The sequence below is a fragment of the Mus musculus genome, chromosome Y, assembly GCF_000001635.26.
Source record: "Mus musculus strain C57BL/6J chromosome Y, GRCm38.p6 C57BL/6J".
In the NCBI taxonomy this organism is placed as follows: Eukaryota; Metazoa; Chordata; class Mammalia; order Rodentia; family Muridae; genus Mus; species Mus musculus.
In genome coordinates this window covers 75,742,409-75,754,460 of record NC_000087.7, presented here as the reverse complement: position 1 = coordinate 75,754,460, position 12,052 = coordinate 75,742,409, and positions in this window count along the sequence as shown.

Genomic DNA, 12,052 nt, shown 5'->3' with positions numbered 1-12,052 from the left:
TATATGTATATGTATATGTATATATATATATGACCCTAAAGCCCTAACAAAATATACCAAATTTCTAAAAAATAAAATAAAATAAACAATGACAAACAAACAAACAAAACAAAAGCCTTAAAAAAATAGAAATTAAAAAAAAATCCTAAAATCCTTTAAAAGCCCTAAAAGACCCTAATACCCTAAAATACTTTAAAATTCAAAAGAAATCAAGAAACATCCATCCCTCTCCAAATATAGACCTCAAGAAAACCCTAAAATCCCAAAAAATCCAGAAATATTTTTAAATCATAAAAAACTAAAACCCTACATAAAATCCCTGTCATTCAAGCCCCCCATCCTAAAAACTCTAAAATACTTAAAACTCCCTAAAAGACTCCTAAAATCTTAAAAAAGAAAACCCTAAAACACTTTAGAATCTTTAACCAAACACTAAAAGAGACCTAAAAAGCTTTTAAAATAACCTAAAATACTTTATATTTATCTATCTACCTATCTACCTTTCTACCTATCATCTACCTACCTACCTACCTAACTACCTACCTACCTACCTATCTTATCTATGTATCTTATCTTTTCTATCTATATCTATCTATCTATCTGTCTATCTATCTATCTATCTATCTATCTATCTATCTATCTATCTATCTATCTATCTATCTATCTATCTATCTACCTATCTACCTACCTACCTATCTATCTATCTATCTATATACTTTTTACGGTTTTTCAAGACAGTGTTTCTCTGTGTAATTCTGCCTGTCCTGGAAATCACTTTTTAGACAAGGCTGGCCTTGAAATCAGAAATCTGCCTGCCTCTGCCTGCCATATGCTGGGATTAAAGCCATTGGACATCACAGAAAGGAGACCCGAAAATACTTAAACAAACAAACAAAACAAAAAATAAAACAAAAATACAAAACAAAACAAAACAAAACAAACAAACAAACAAAAAAACAGGAACTCTAAAAAGACCATTAAAAATTCTAAAAACACTTTAAAAATGCCCTAAAATTCCCCAAAATCTCAAGAACCCTAAAAAGACCTTAAAAATTGTAAAAGCAAAAAAAAAACAAAAAAAAAAACAAAAAACAAAACAGAAGAACAAAAGAAATAACAACAACAACAACAACAACAACAACATGTCTTTAAAAAGTTGCCTGAAACACTGAGGAAACCCTAAAATTATTTTTTATATGAAAGAACCTTAAAAAAAATCTTAAAAGACATAATTAAAACTTTACAAACCCTAAAGAAAAATCTAAAATTCTAAAGAGAACTCAAGAAGTCTTACTAAAAAAACAAATGAAACAAAGAAACAAAATATAAAACAAACTAATGAAAAAAAAAACCTAAAACTCTAAAATAACCTTAAAAAAAATAGAACCCCAAAAAAGACACTAAAAACCGCAATGCCCAAAAACCCTGTGTACTGTGGCATGAGAATAGGCACACACGAATATATTAAATGAACAAATGAATTTGAATAAATAAATACAAATATTTTGACTTTAGGCCATGTTTCTGCTATAAGCATTAAAGTTGGCAAAATCAGAGCTGGCAAGAAGGCTCAGCAAGTCAAATTTCTTTTTTTGCTCCCTGGCATCTGGATTTCAAGGACTGAATCCATATGGGAGAAAGGTAGAATTTCACTGAGTTATTCTTATACACAATAAACAAGCAAAAATAATCAATCTGTAATAATTAAGGCCAAATGTTGGCTATTGCATTAACTGTGGTGGAATTAGAACTGGTTATGCTATAAATGTTGCTGAATTCCAAATTGGTTGATGAATGAGTTTTACTGGGATTCCTTACAGGAATAAGTGTGAGGGGTTACTTACAGGAGCAGAAATGACTCAGGGACAGCTGCACCACCAAACCCACCCCACTATGGTCCACAAAAACGGGAACCTGGAGAATAGAGCAGACAGCTCAACAGGTTGGAGAGAATCCTTTCAATGTAGCTCAGTGGATCTAAACCTCTTCCAGGCAAGGTAGCTCCAGCTCCCTCTTGTTTCTGCTTCTTTCAGACAACTAGTCTCAACTTCACCAAGACTCTGTAAGACCCCCAAAGCTGGGCCTCCACTCAAGTCCCAGGATGAGCTGCCCAGCACCCCAAAGACTCAAGAGAAAACCACACCTAATGCAAACTGCAAGAGGTTTTATTATCAGGTAGCTGAGGAGGAACTCCTTCTGCCATGCAGGGCAGGGGAGTTTGACCCTGAGCAGTAACATTACAGGACTTTAACAGCTAGCTGAGGAATTGGAAGAAGTTGGAAGGAGAGTTGGCTATAGGTGGGGGTATAGTGGGGGAGTAGTCTGCACCTCCTCTCTATATCCATATCTTTGTAGGTCTTCCTACAATTATCGCATCTCTGGCTGTAAGGCACAGAAACAAAAAGCCATTTGCTGGCAATAGAATACAAAGAGCTTCTTTCTGATGTTTATTTAGAGATCAAGGGAAAAAAAAAAGGTTGGGAAATGTCCAGGGGCTCTTCCTTCCAGGGATAAATGCTATAAGACAGGGTCTCACATACCCTACTCCTTCTAGTAAATAGTTCTAATATTAGAACTAGGAAAATTAAACCTCTGGCCCAGCTGTCAAATAAAGCCAACATGAGGTCACATCTTCAGAATTTGTTACATTGAGAGCCCCAGAAGCGCTTTAATGAGACTAAAGAGTTTCTCACCAGAGGTGGGATGGAAGGAGGAGGTTCAGTTCCTGAGCCAAGGCCAGTTAGTGCAAGCAGGGCTGGGTCAGTGGGCCTTGGTGGGGCCAATAGGAGGAGCCAGACACAGGCTGGAGGAGCAGCAGCAGAGCTTGTCACAAGCACCAGTTAGGGTCCTTTTCGTCTGGGTTTATGGTTGTTAGAAAGGTGGTGTCAGGCCAGGATAGGATGCTCTATTTGAAATTGATGTGGTCCCATTGTGGTTCCTGGTACCTATGTATTGTTTGTTTGTTTGTTTGTGTGTGTGTGTCTGTGTGTGTGTCTGTGTGTCTGTGTGTCTGTGTGTCTTTGTTTGATTTTTTTTCAGCAATTCCCAGGAATCATTTTTGATCAGTTATAGGGCCTTCAAGTGAGCTGGCAGGGGTTGGGAAAAAGGAACACCAGGTCAAACATTCTCCCTGCTTCATTAGGTCTCCCATGGAGGAGTTCAAAGGGTGTAAGTATAAATTTCCCTGGGAACAAGGCGAAGGTTAGGAGTGTTGTCCAATCTTTTCTGCTGGTCTCTAAAGCCAATCTAGTTAAGGTTTACTTTAATGTTCTCTTTATCTGCTCTACCTGTCCTGAAATCTGGGGTCTATAAGCAATTGTCTTATCTGAGCAACGAAGGAGGGGATGTTGTCTGATGAAATTACCTTAGGGATGTCAAATATTGGGAAAATTTCCTCTAATATCTTCTTTACCATGACATTGGTGGTCTCCTTCTTAGTGTGGAAGGCTTCCATTCACCCTGAAAAAGTGTCTAAAAAAACTAATAAATATTTATTACTGTACTTGGCTGGATTAACGTCAGTAAAATTTATTGCCCAGTATGCCCCTAGCGGGTCACCTCTTAGCTGCTTTCCCGGGGCGAAGCCTGAATTTTAACTGTTAGCAACAGAGTATTCCCGGAAGACTGACAAGGGAATAAAACACCCAGTTCTAAGAGCCTTTTGAGGTGAGGTCTGATGCCCTTGAAGGCCTCTTTGTTCATGGGGTATTATCATACCCCAATAGGAGTCGCACCAGCTTTGAGCATCACAACGATGGGGGCACCCTTTTTGTCATTTTTATACCAGCAGTCTCTGGCCAGGCTTGAGGATATCTCTCTAACCAGTTCCCTTCTAGAACTTTTCTCTAACAGGTTTGAGGCTCACTTTATCTATATTAGTTTTCTGATTTTCAAGCTAAAATTATAGAGATGGTGGAATCCAAGAGACTGAAGTTCCTTCTGAAAAGAAACTTATGTGGGCTTTTATTTTGATAGTAAGTCTCTCCCCAACAATGGGGTGGAGCATTCAGGAATGATGAGAAAGTAATGAGTTACTTGGCTTCTTCTTAAATCAACTTTATTATCAGTGGTCCAAGAGTATGGATTCTGACAAGTAGCCACTATTACTACAGTTTTCTTGTTCTTCAATTTCCCCAGTGGCTCTTTCAGGACTAAAAATTCTGCTCTGGTATCAACAAGGAAATATGTTGTGGTCGCCTCCACAGTTAGGATTACCCTAGGCTCGGGGAGGGGGGCCTGAGGCCCATCTGCCCTAGGCATTGTCATCTGGGTTAAGGACCTTGGGAGGACTGATATCTATTTTGGGGGGGGGGCAGTCTTTTGCCCAGTGTCCATTTTTTTTTTTTATTGGTCCTTATCTAGAGGTGGTTGCGAAGGTCCTCTGGAGTTTTGACATCTTCTTGGTGCTGTGTTACCCAGGTGCACTGTCTGCCTACATCCTCCTCCCTTTCTATAATATTCCTTATCACCTGGAATTATGTCTAAAACCCTAGTTAAATTTCTTACAGCCTTCTATCTCGTATAATTTATCTTTTTTCAGACTCTCTCTTTACTCTTTCTCTTTTTTCTTCTCCAGTCTCTCTCTTATAGTACACTTTCTCTGTCTCCTTAACCAGATCTTTCAAAGATAATATTTGCAGACTCTATAGACACTGTAACCTTTTAATGTCAGAAGCAGACTGGCCAATGAAAGCCATGGCCATCGCTGCCTGCTGGCCCTCTGATGTAGGGTCAAAGTGAGTGTAAGGCCTGTATGGTTCTAAGAGGTGCTCAAAAAAAACACTGCTGGTTGCTACTTTTCCTCTTGTAGGATCCCTCTTACCTTGGCCAAATTAGTGGGGCACCTGCCAGCTCCTTTCAGCCCTGTTATTAGAGCCCAGAGGAAAACTGTCAACTGCCCCCTACTGTGAGGACTTTCAGGGTCCCAGTCAGGACTTGTCAGAGGCAAGCCTGCATCTATTTCATTCAGAAGATGTGACAGCCATTCATTGACCCCTAGCATGTTCTTTCTGGCCTCCAGCAGTATCTTTTTTTTCTCCTCTGTGGTGAAAAGAATGCTCAAATTCTGTTGACAGTTATCCCTAGTGGGCTGATGAGAGAACATGAGAGATTACATTAGATGAGTATGGCTAGAGGGATTTCCAGAAAAGGGGGCATGATATGCCTTCAAATTATAGGATCAGTAGAGGAAAATGGCCAGTACTAAAGGGACTGCAGTTGTCTGGGTTCTGATGGAGGAGGGCCGTAAGTATATAAAGGCAGCACTGTGCAGTCTGTTTCCTCTAGGTTCCGAGCTCAACAGCCTCAGGTTCCAGCTGCTGGTCCCACCCCCAAATCTCCAGCGGCACCTCAGACATGTTGAGAGGTCTGGGAGGGGACGAGTTGGGGATATGGTGGTAGGGTGTTATGCCATTGTGGAGGTTCTTCTAACTCTGGATATATCTTTGTGGGAGCCAGGGTTGCAGTTCAGACTCCACTATTTTTATCTCAGTTTTTTTTTTTCTCTGAGTGGCAGAGAGTTAGGTCTCAGGAGTCTGGCTTTTTCCACTGAACTCAAGGTTTCAACAAGGATGGGGGGGATCCTTGGCTAAATTTTTTTAGATGAGATTCTATGGCACTTGATTTGGTTGAGACCCTGGTCCCCTCTGCCTAAACAACATTTTTAAGGGCAGAAATCACAATCAAATCAAGAGTGTCCTCTGGTGTTAAACCAACACCAAAAGCGTGCCATTCCCTAGAGCAGAAAGTTCTTCAAAATCTCTTTCTGACATCTACAGACGGGTTGTGAATCCTAGTCTTAATTTCAGTCCAAATCACAAGACTCATACGAGGGGAGTGCTAAGAGTCTGTCTCATTGTCAGAGTCACATTCAGGGAGACAAACAAGATATACACACAATAATTTACGATAACTGCAACCAGTACTCAATCAGACAGCCGAGTAAGCACACTCTTAACTTTGCACCCAGTAACAGAAACAGATGACTGAGTGAGCACACTCTCACTTGGCACCCAGTAACAGAAATGGATTGCTGAGTGAGCACCTTTCAATTGGCACACAGTAACAGAAACAGATGGTTGAGTGAGCACCACTCAATTAGCACCTAGTAACAGAAACAGACGGGTGAGTGAGCACAGTCTCAATTGGCTCCCCGATGGAAAATACCCAGGCATCCCTGGAGCTCCCTCAGACCTTCTGGGATGTCTCCCAGGTTGGCAGGCAGTTACTCCTGACACGTCTGTCAGTAACACTCCCCTCCATCCCAGACAGGGAATTTGTTGCTCTCATGTGCACAGGCTACTGTAAACTAAGAATACAAAATTCAAAAAAAGCCTGCAGACAAAGACATAGACAAAGACATAGACAAAGGCAGGATCTTACCTCTCAGCGGGGATTTCTGAGAACTGGGGTAGGCCACAAATCTCAGCAAATGAGCACCCACATGTAAGACCACCAAAAGCTGGGCCTCCACTCAAGTCCTAGGATGAGCTGGCCAGCACCCCAAAGACTCAAGAGAAAACCCCCCTGATGCCAAATTCAAGAGTTTTTACTAAATCTAGCTGAGGACAAACTCCTTCTGCCTTGCAGGGCAGGGGAGTTTGACCCTGAGCAGTAAGAGCAGGGGGTTTTAACAGCTAGATGAAGAATTGGGAGGAGTTGGGAGGAGAGTTCGGAGGAGATGGGGAGAGTTGGGAGGAGTTGGGAGTAAACTTGGCTATGGGTGGGGAGTAGTCTGCATATCCTCTCTATCTCCATATTCCTATAGGTCTTCCGACAATTATCACATCTCTGGCTGTAAGGCACAGAAACAAAAAGGCTTTTTGCTGGCTATAGAGAACAAAGAGCTTCTTTCTGAATGTATTTTAGAGATTAGGGAAAACAAGGTTGGGGATTGTCCAGGGTTTTACCTTCCAGGGAGAAATGCTCTAAGCCTTGGCCTCATATTTCTATTTTGTACCTCATCTTTCTGCATATGAGAGGGACTCTCAGCTTTTATTCCTTTCTCTGGCAGGGAGAAGCCTACTGACTTTTGTCAGTTTGAGGGACTCCTTGAAGCTCTTTGAAGGTGTTTGCCTTCCTGCTTAAAGAGCTTCCTGGATTTCTTTTGAGTTGTTTATCTCTCTGCTTAAGGAGCTTCCTGTAGGGTGGAAGGTTTCAATCCTCTGAGGATACTATTATACAAATGTATATTTAGGGCTTTTGGAGTTATAGTAGTAATAAATTCAATGTTTATTGTATTGTACAGTTAATAATTTTATGTCACAAAATAATATTATACTAATAATTATTTAAACTGTGTCTTATACTGCTAATATGGTTTCACATATACATGGGAGTTTGGTAGCCTCAGGACTCTGTCCAGGTAGCTGGATCATGTTAATGAATTTTACACTCAGATTGCCATTCATTTTATTTTTAGTTGCCAATTTCAAGGGCACACCATTTACTTTGCGACTACCAGTACTTTAGATTTTTTTTTTTTTATTTTCATGAGAGGGTTTCTGTGTATACCCCCAGCTGTCCTGAAACACACTTTGAACAGCAGCCTGGCCTCGAACTCAAAAATCTGCCTGCCTCTGCCTCCAAAGTGCTGGGATTAAAGTCGAGTGCCACCACCACCTGGCTAGTACTTTAGATTTCTAAATGGTCCCCTCTGGTAAGTTGGAACAGGAAGAAAATTGTACAGCTAGTCCCCAAAACACACAATCCTGATTAGGTGAGAAAAAGTATAATCGAGGCTGTGTACCCAACATATCCAGTATAGCCCACAAAGGGCATGGTACCTGATACCTGCATTGACATTTTTTTTCGGTCCTGTCAGAGATTAGAGAAACTAGACAAGGAATAGATGTTTTGTTCAAAGTGGTTTGGGAATCCACACCATTGAATTTCCCAAGTGACTGCATTAAAGAATGTTTGGCCCAGGCATGTGGGGATTCCAGCTGAAGTTTAAATCACCCTTCCATTAGGTAGGTCAGTTTTCCCCAACAACTTAAGTATTAGTTCAATTTTGGTTTTGGTTTTGTCCAGGATCTCATTATGTAGGTCAGAGTAATCTGGAACACACTGTGTAAACCAGGCTAGCCTCAAAATCACAGAGGATTCTGACTCTGGAGTGCTTAGGTTTAAACACATGTGCTATTACCACTCCTAGTCCCAATAATTGAAGTTTTAGTGAGTCAAGATTTGTAGCAGGACCGGGGAACCTTGTCTCATACAAAGGATTACAGGAATCCAGTTCTTTTTTTTTTTTTTTTTTTATCTATCCAGGCCATAGTTCTTCCATGTTAGTTTTTTCACATGCATGGCCAAAATACACCCTTAGCTACTGGACTCTAGTGTCTACCAGGATGCCGCACATGCACACTGTAGTGAAGTCTGCTTGGCAGTCCAAGAGCCCTGGAAGCACTCATGAGTCAAAGAGTTTCAAAATGAACTCAACTCCTGGAGCTTTGGCATTCTCATAACCCACATATTCATACCCTATCCCCTTGTTAGTCTGGTGTACAGATCCATGTGCTCTCTTTTAGTAATATCTTATTATAAGTGCCTTTTAAGATTGATTTCTGACATAGCTAAGCCTTTGCCAGTGTTCCAATGTCCTAGAAAGTCCTTGAGCTGACCATGGGTTTGGAATTCAATGTTGCCTATTCAGTGACATTCAGAATTGCCTTTGGTATTACACTATCACTTAGAATAAAAGCCAAATCACTCCCACATACAGGAATTTACAATGGTTTAGGCAGTAGATCTGGCTGTGGTTTTAGGGTAATGAGATGGTTAGCTAGAGCCAAACTCCCTAATTAGAAATATGACTTGGGTGTGAAAGCCATTGCCCTAGGAGTGTAAGACCTCACACCTGGCTTCTAAGACTTTAGGTGACCTTAGATAGGGCTGACTTTGTCTCAGTTGTTTTATTGACCAGTTCCTGCCTGTCTTTGTGTTTACATTCCTCTGTTTTGTGTAAGAGCCATTAAGCACCCAGTAACCTCATTTGTACTTTGCCAATGTGTCACCTAACTTCCCTATTTTCTTGTGTATAAAAAGTTTGATGCTCAATTTGACAAATGACATTCAGATAGTACACAATCTCACGTGTTCATCTTTCTGTCATTCGCAGACTCTTTGCCCATCTCGGACTAGTGACTCTTTCCATGCAGAAAGAGGGACCCAGAGGGTCTGTGGCAACAGGACCAAAAACAGATTTCTTGCTATGGGAGCAATGAGAAATGGGCTAATTTTTATTTCCTCATGAAAAGAATGGAAGATCTGGATGTCACTTAATGCATGATAGAAACTCTCTTGACATTTAACACAGACCCTGTGATCGTGCCCTTTCCAATCTGCCAGCCAGTATTCTGTCAGGGGTTTCTTAAGTTAGTGATATTGAAATTAGAATGTTTCCAGGTCCCTAGTTGACAGTCTGATGCAGAAGGCTCCTTTTGAAGGAGCACCATTTTTGCACTTGTAGTGCCAGGTTGTTCATAAGATGTGCTTCCAGTAGGAAATGTAAAAATGGGCTTTAGGGGTACATCTGGCCAGAGTTGAAGGATGTTCACATATATAGTTATCATTTAGCCTGTATGCCCACTCTGAGTGCTACCACTGACTCAATGAAGTTGATCAGCCATAATCTAGGTTTGCAGAGACATATAAAATTATTGACACTGGTTGTCCTAGGTTAGAGAATAGTAACTTTTGGATCATTTGTCCCTGTCCTAAGGGATGGCTCTGGTCGTCTTGTCATTCCACTGTTGGGGAAAACTGCATATCAAAAAATAATGTCTCCCATGTTGGTAGATGGAGTATGTGATTTTTTTTTTATACTTGAAAAGTGGATGTGACAAATGAAGCTGGGTCCAAGTAAATCCTTATCCCAAATGAGTCAGACAAATACAGTAGATAACAGAATTAGCAGGCTGGGCCCACAAAGCAGGGGAAGATCAGTCCAAGCAAGTAGTTAAAAAAAAAATCTGTTCATGCTGTAGGCAGCCAGCACCTAAAAGATGGTGCTGGTCTCCGGTACACCATCGCAGTAAACAACACCACTGAGCAGGTGCTAGACCAAATCTGGCACCAACCCCTCCTGAGTGGGTGCATGCAAATTAACATGTCTGCAGACTGACCAACCCTAGCAGGACGCATAGCCCTCCCCAGTGCTGGGGTGTATTTAAGCAGTCCTCCCTGGGGTCCTGGGGTTCCTGTAGCATTGAGGCATTCCTGCTCTTAAGCTGTTGAAAAGAATTCAACTGTGTTGAATTCTCTTTACCAGGAAGAGGTAGGCGAAACATCACCCCAGCAATTGTGTTCCTCTTTTCTTGCCTTTGGGAGGGCCTCAGCAAACCTAGCCCTTTCTGAGCTTCCTAAAACTTGGAAGTTTTATTTGCTTCTGAGTTGTAGGATCCTCCATCCTCCTTATAGGAAAAAATGTATGAGAATTTTGCTTCCTATAAAAACCCAGCAATGTTATATGTGTAGTTTTTTTTTTTTTTATTTTGTTTTGTTTTAATCTCATGTCTGTCCCCAGCTGCAGATAGTTTTTGTTTGAAATTCTAGTGATTCTTGAGAGTGAATAAAAGAAAGAGCTCCTGAGAGGACCTAGGGCAGATGCTGCTCCTGCTGCACCTGCTTTTGTTATCACAGGATTAAATGAGCAATGCTCTTGTCAATGGAGCAAGTTTGTGGATTTATTTGTGTCAAAGGGCACTGATGGACATACATTGTTGCAAGGAGAAAAACAAGTGCATAATTTAGCATTCTTAGTGATTAGGTAAGGTTAGGTTATCTGAATTTATCTGAAGGCCAAGCCAAATGAAATGTTGTTTTGATTCCTTTTTGGGAATACAAAAATCCATGTCTCAAACTAATATTTATAGATTTTGTCAGTTGCTTTTAATGTGTTAGTGTTATGAAATATTACATGGCAAGGGAATACATTTGCTGGACCCATGCATGTTGTGACCTTCAGAAATTACACCACGGAAAAGACCTGGTATAAAGGGAATGATTGGGAGAGGGTAGAGGAGTGAGGAAATGGGGGAGGTATAGAGGCATAGAGGCAGAAACAAAACCATTAGGTCAGAAAAATGTGGGGCAAAGAACAGATAGAGGGCTAGCTGAAAACAAAGAGAGAGACAGAGCTATAGAAACAAGAACAATGGGAACAGAGAGGTTGGGCCTAGAACAGAGAGAGGGGGCTAATCAGTCCTTTTATCCTGCCTTGAAGTTAGCAGTTTAGTTTCTTTCAAGAAAGAAATATACTTTCTATGAATTTTGTAAGTTAACAGGAAATATTTTCATCTCTGAGAGCAATGTTAATTTTAAAGTGTTTATAGGAAATTTTTGTGGGACTACTTTCTTAAGAACAATATAAGCCAGGTATGTTGTCACATACCTGTAATAATACCTACATGGAATGCTGAGATCACCTGGAACCTAAACATTCTAGAACTTCTTGGACAATACACAACATACTATGTGCCTATTTCAAAAATGAAATGAAGTGAAATAAAATCAACCCAATGTACCTTCTTTATTTGTATCTCTTACCTTTGGAAACTAATAAGATAATGAATCAAAAAATAAATAAATTTCAATTATCTGTATGAATGAAAACAATTTTAAATGTTAAGAAGGTTAAAAAAATCACTACAGTGATGGGGAGGAAAGAGCCTGGGTGGGAAATGGGACAAGAAGGTGAACATGATCAGGTATTATGTGTGTGGGGAACATAACTGAAGTGCTGAGGAAAAGCAAAAAGAATGGAAACAGGCAACTTTTTGAGGTAGGAGGTGAGAAAACCCTCGGTTATATCAGAGACCTGGGAGGTGAGAGACCCTAAGGACTCAAAGGGAGGGACCTTAGAAGAAATGCCCTACAGTGGGGAGAGGGAACTTGTAGAGTCCTCCTCCAGTGGAGGGACAGGACATCAAGTGGAAAGATTGAGTTACCATCCCACAGTAAAAAGCTCTAACTCAGAATTGTTCCTGTCTGAAAGAACTGCAAGGAAAAAACATGGAGAAAAGCCTAAAGAAAAGGAGATCCAGTGACA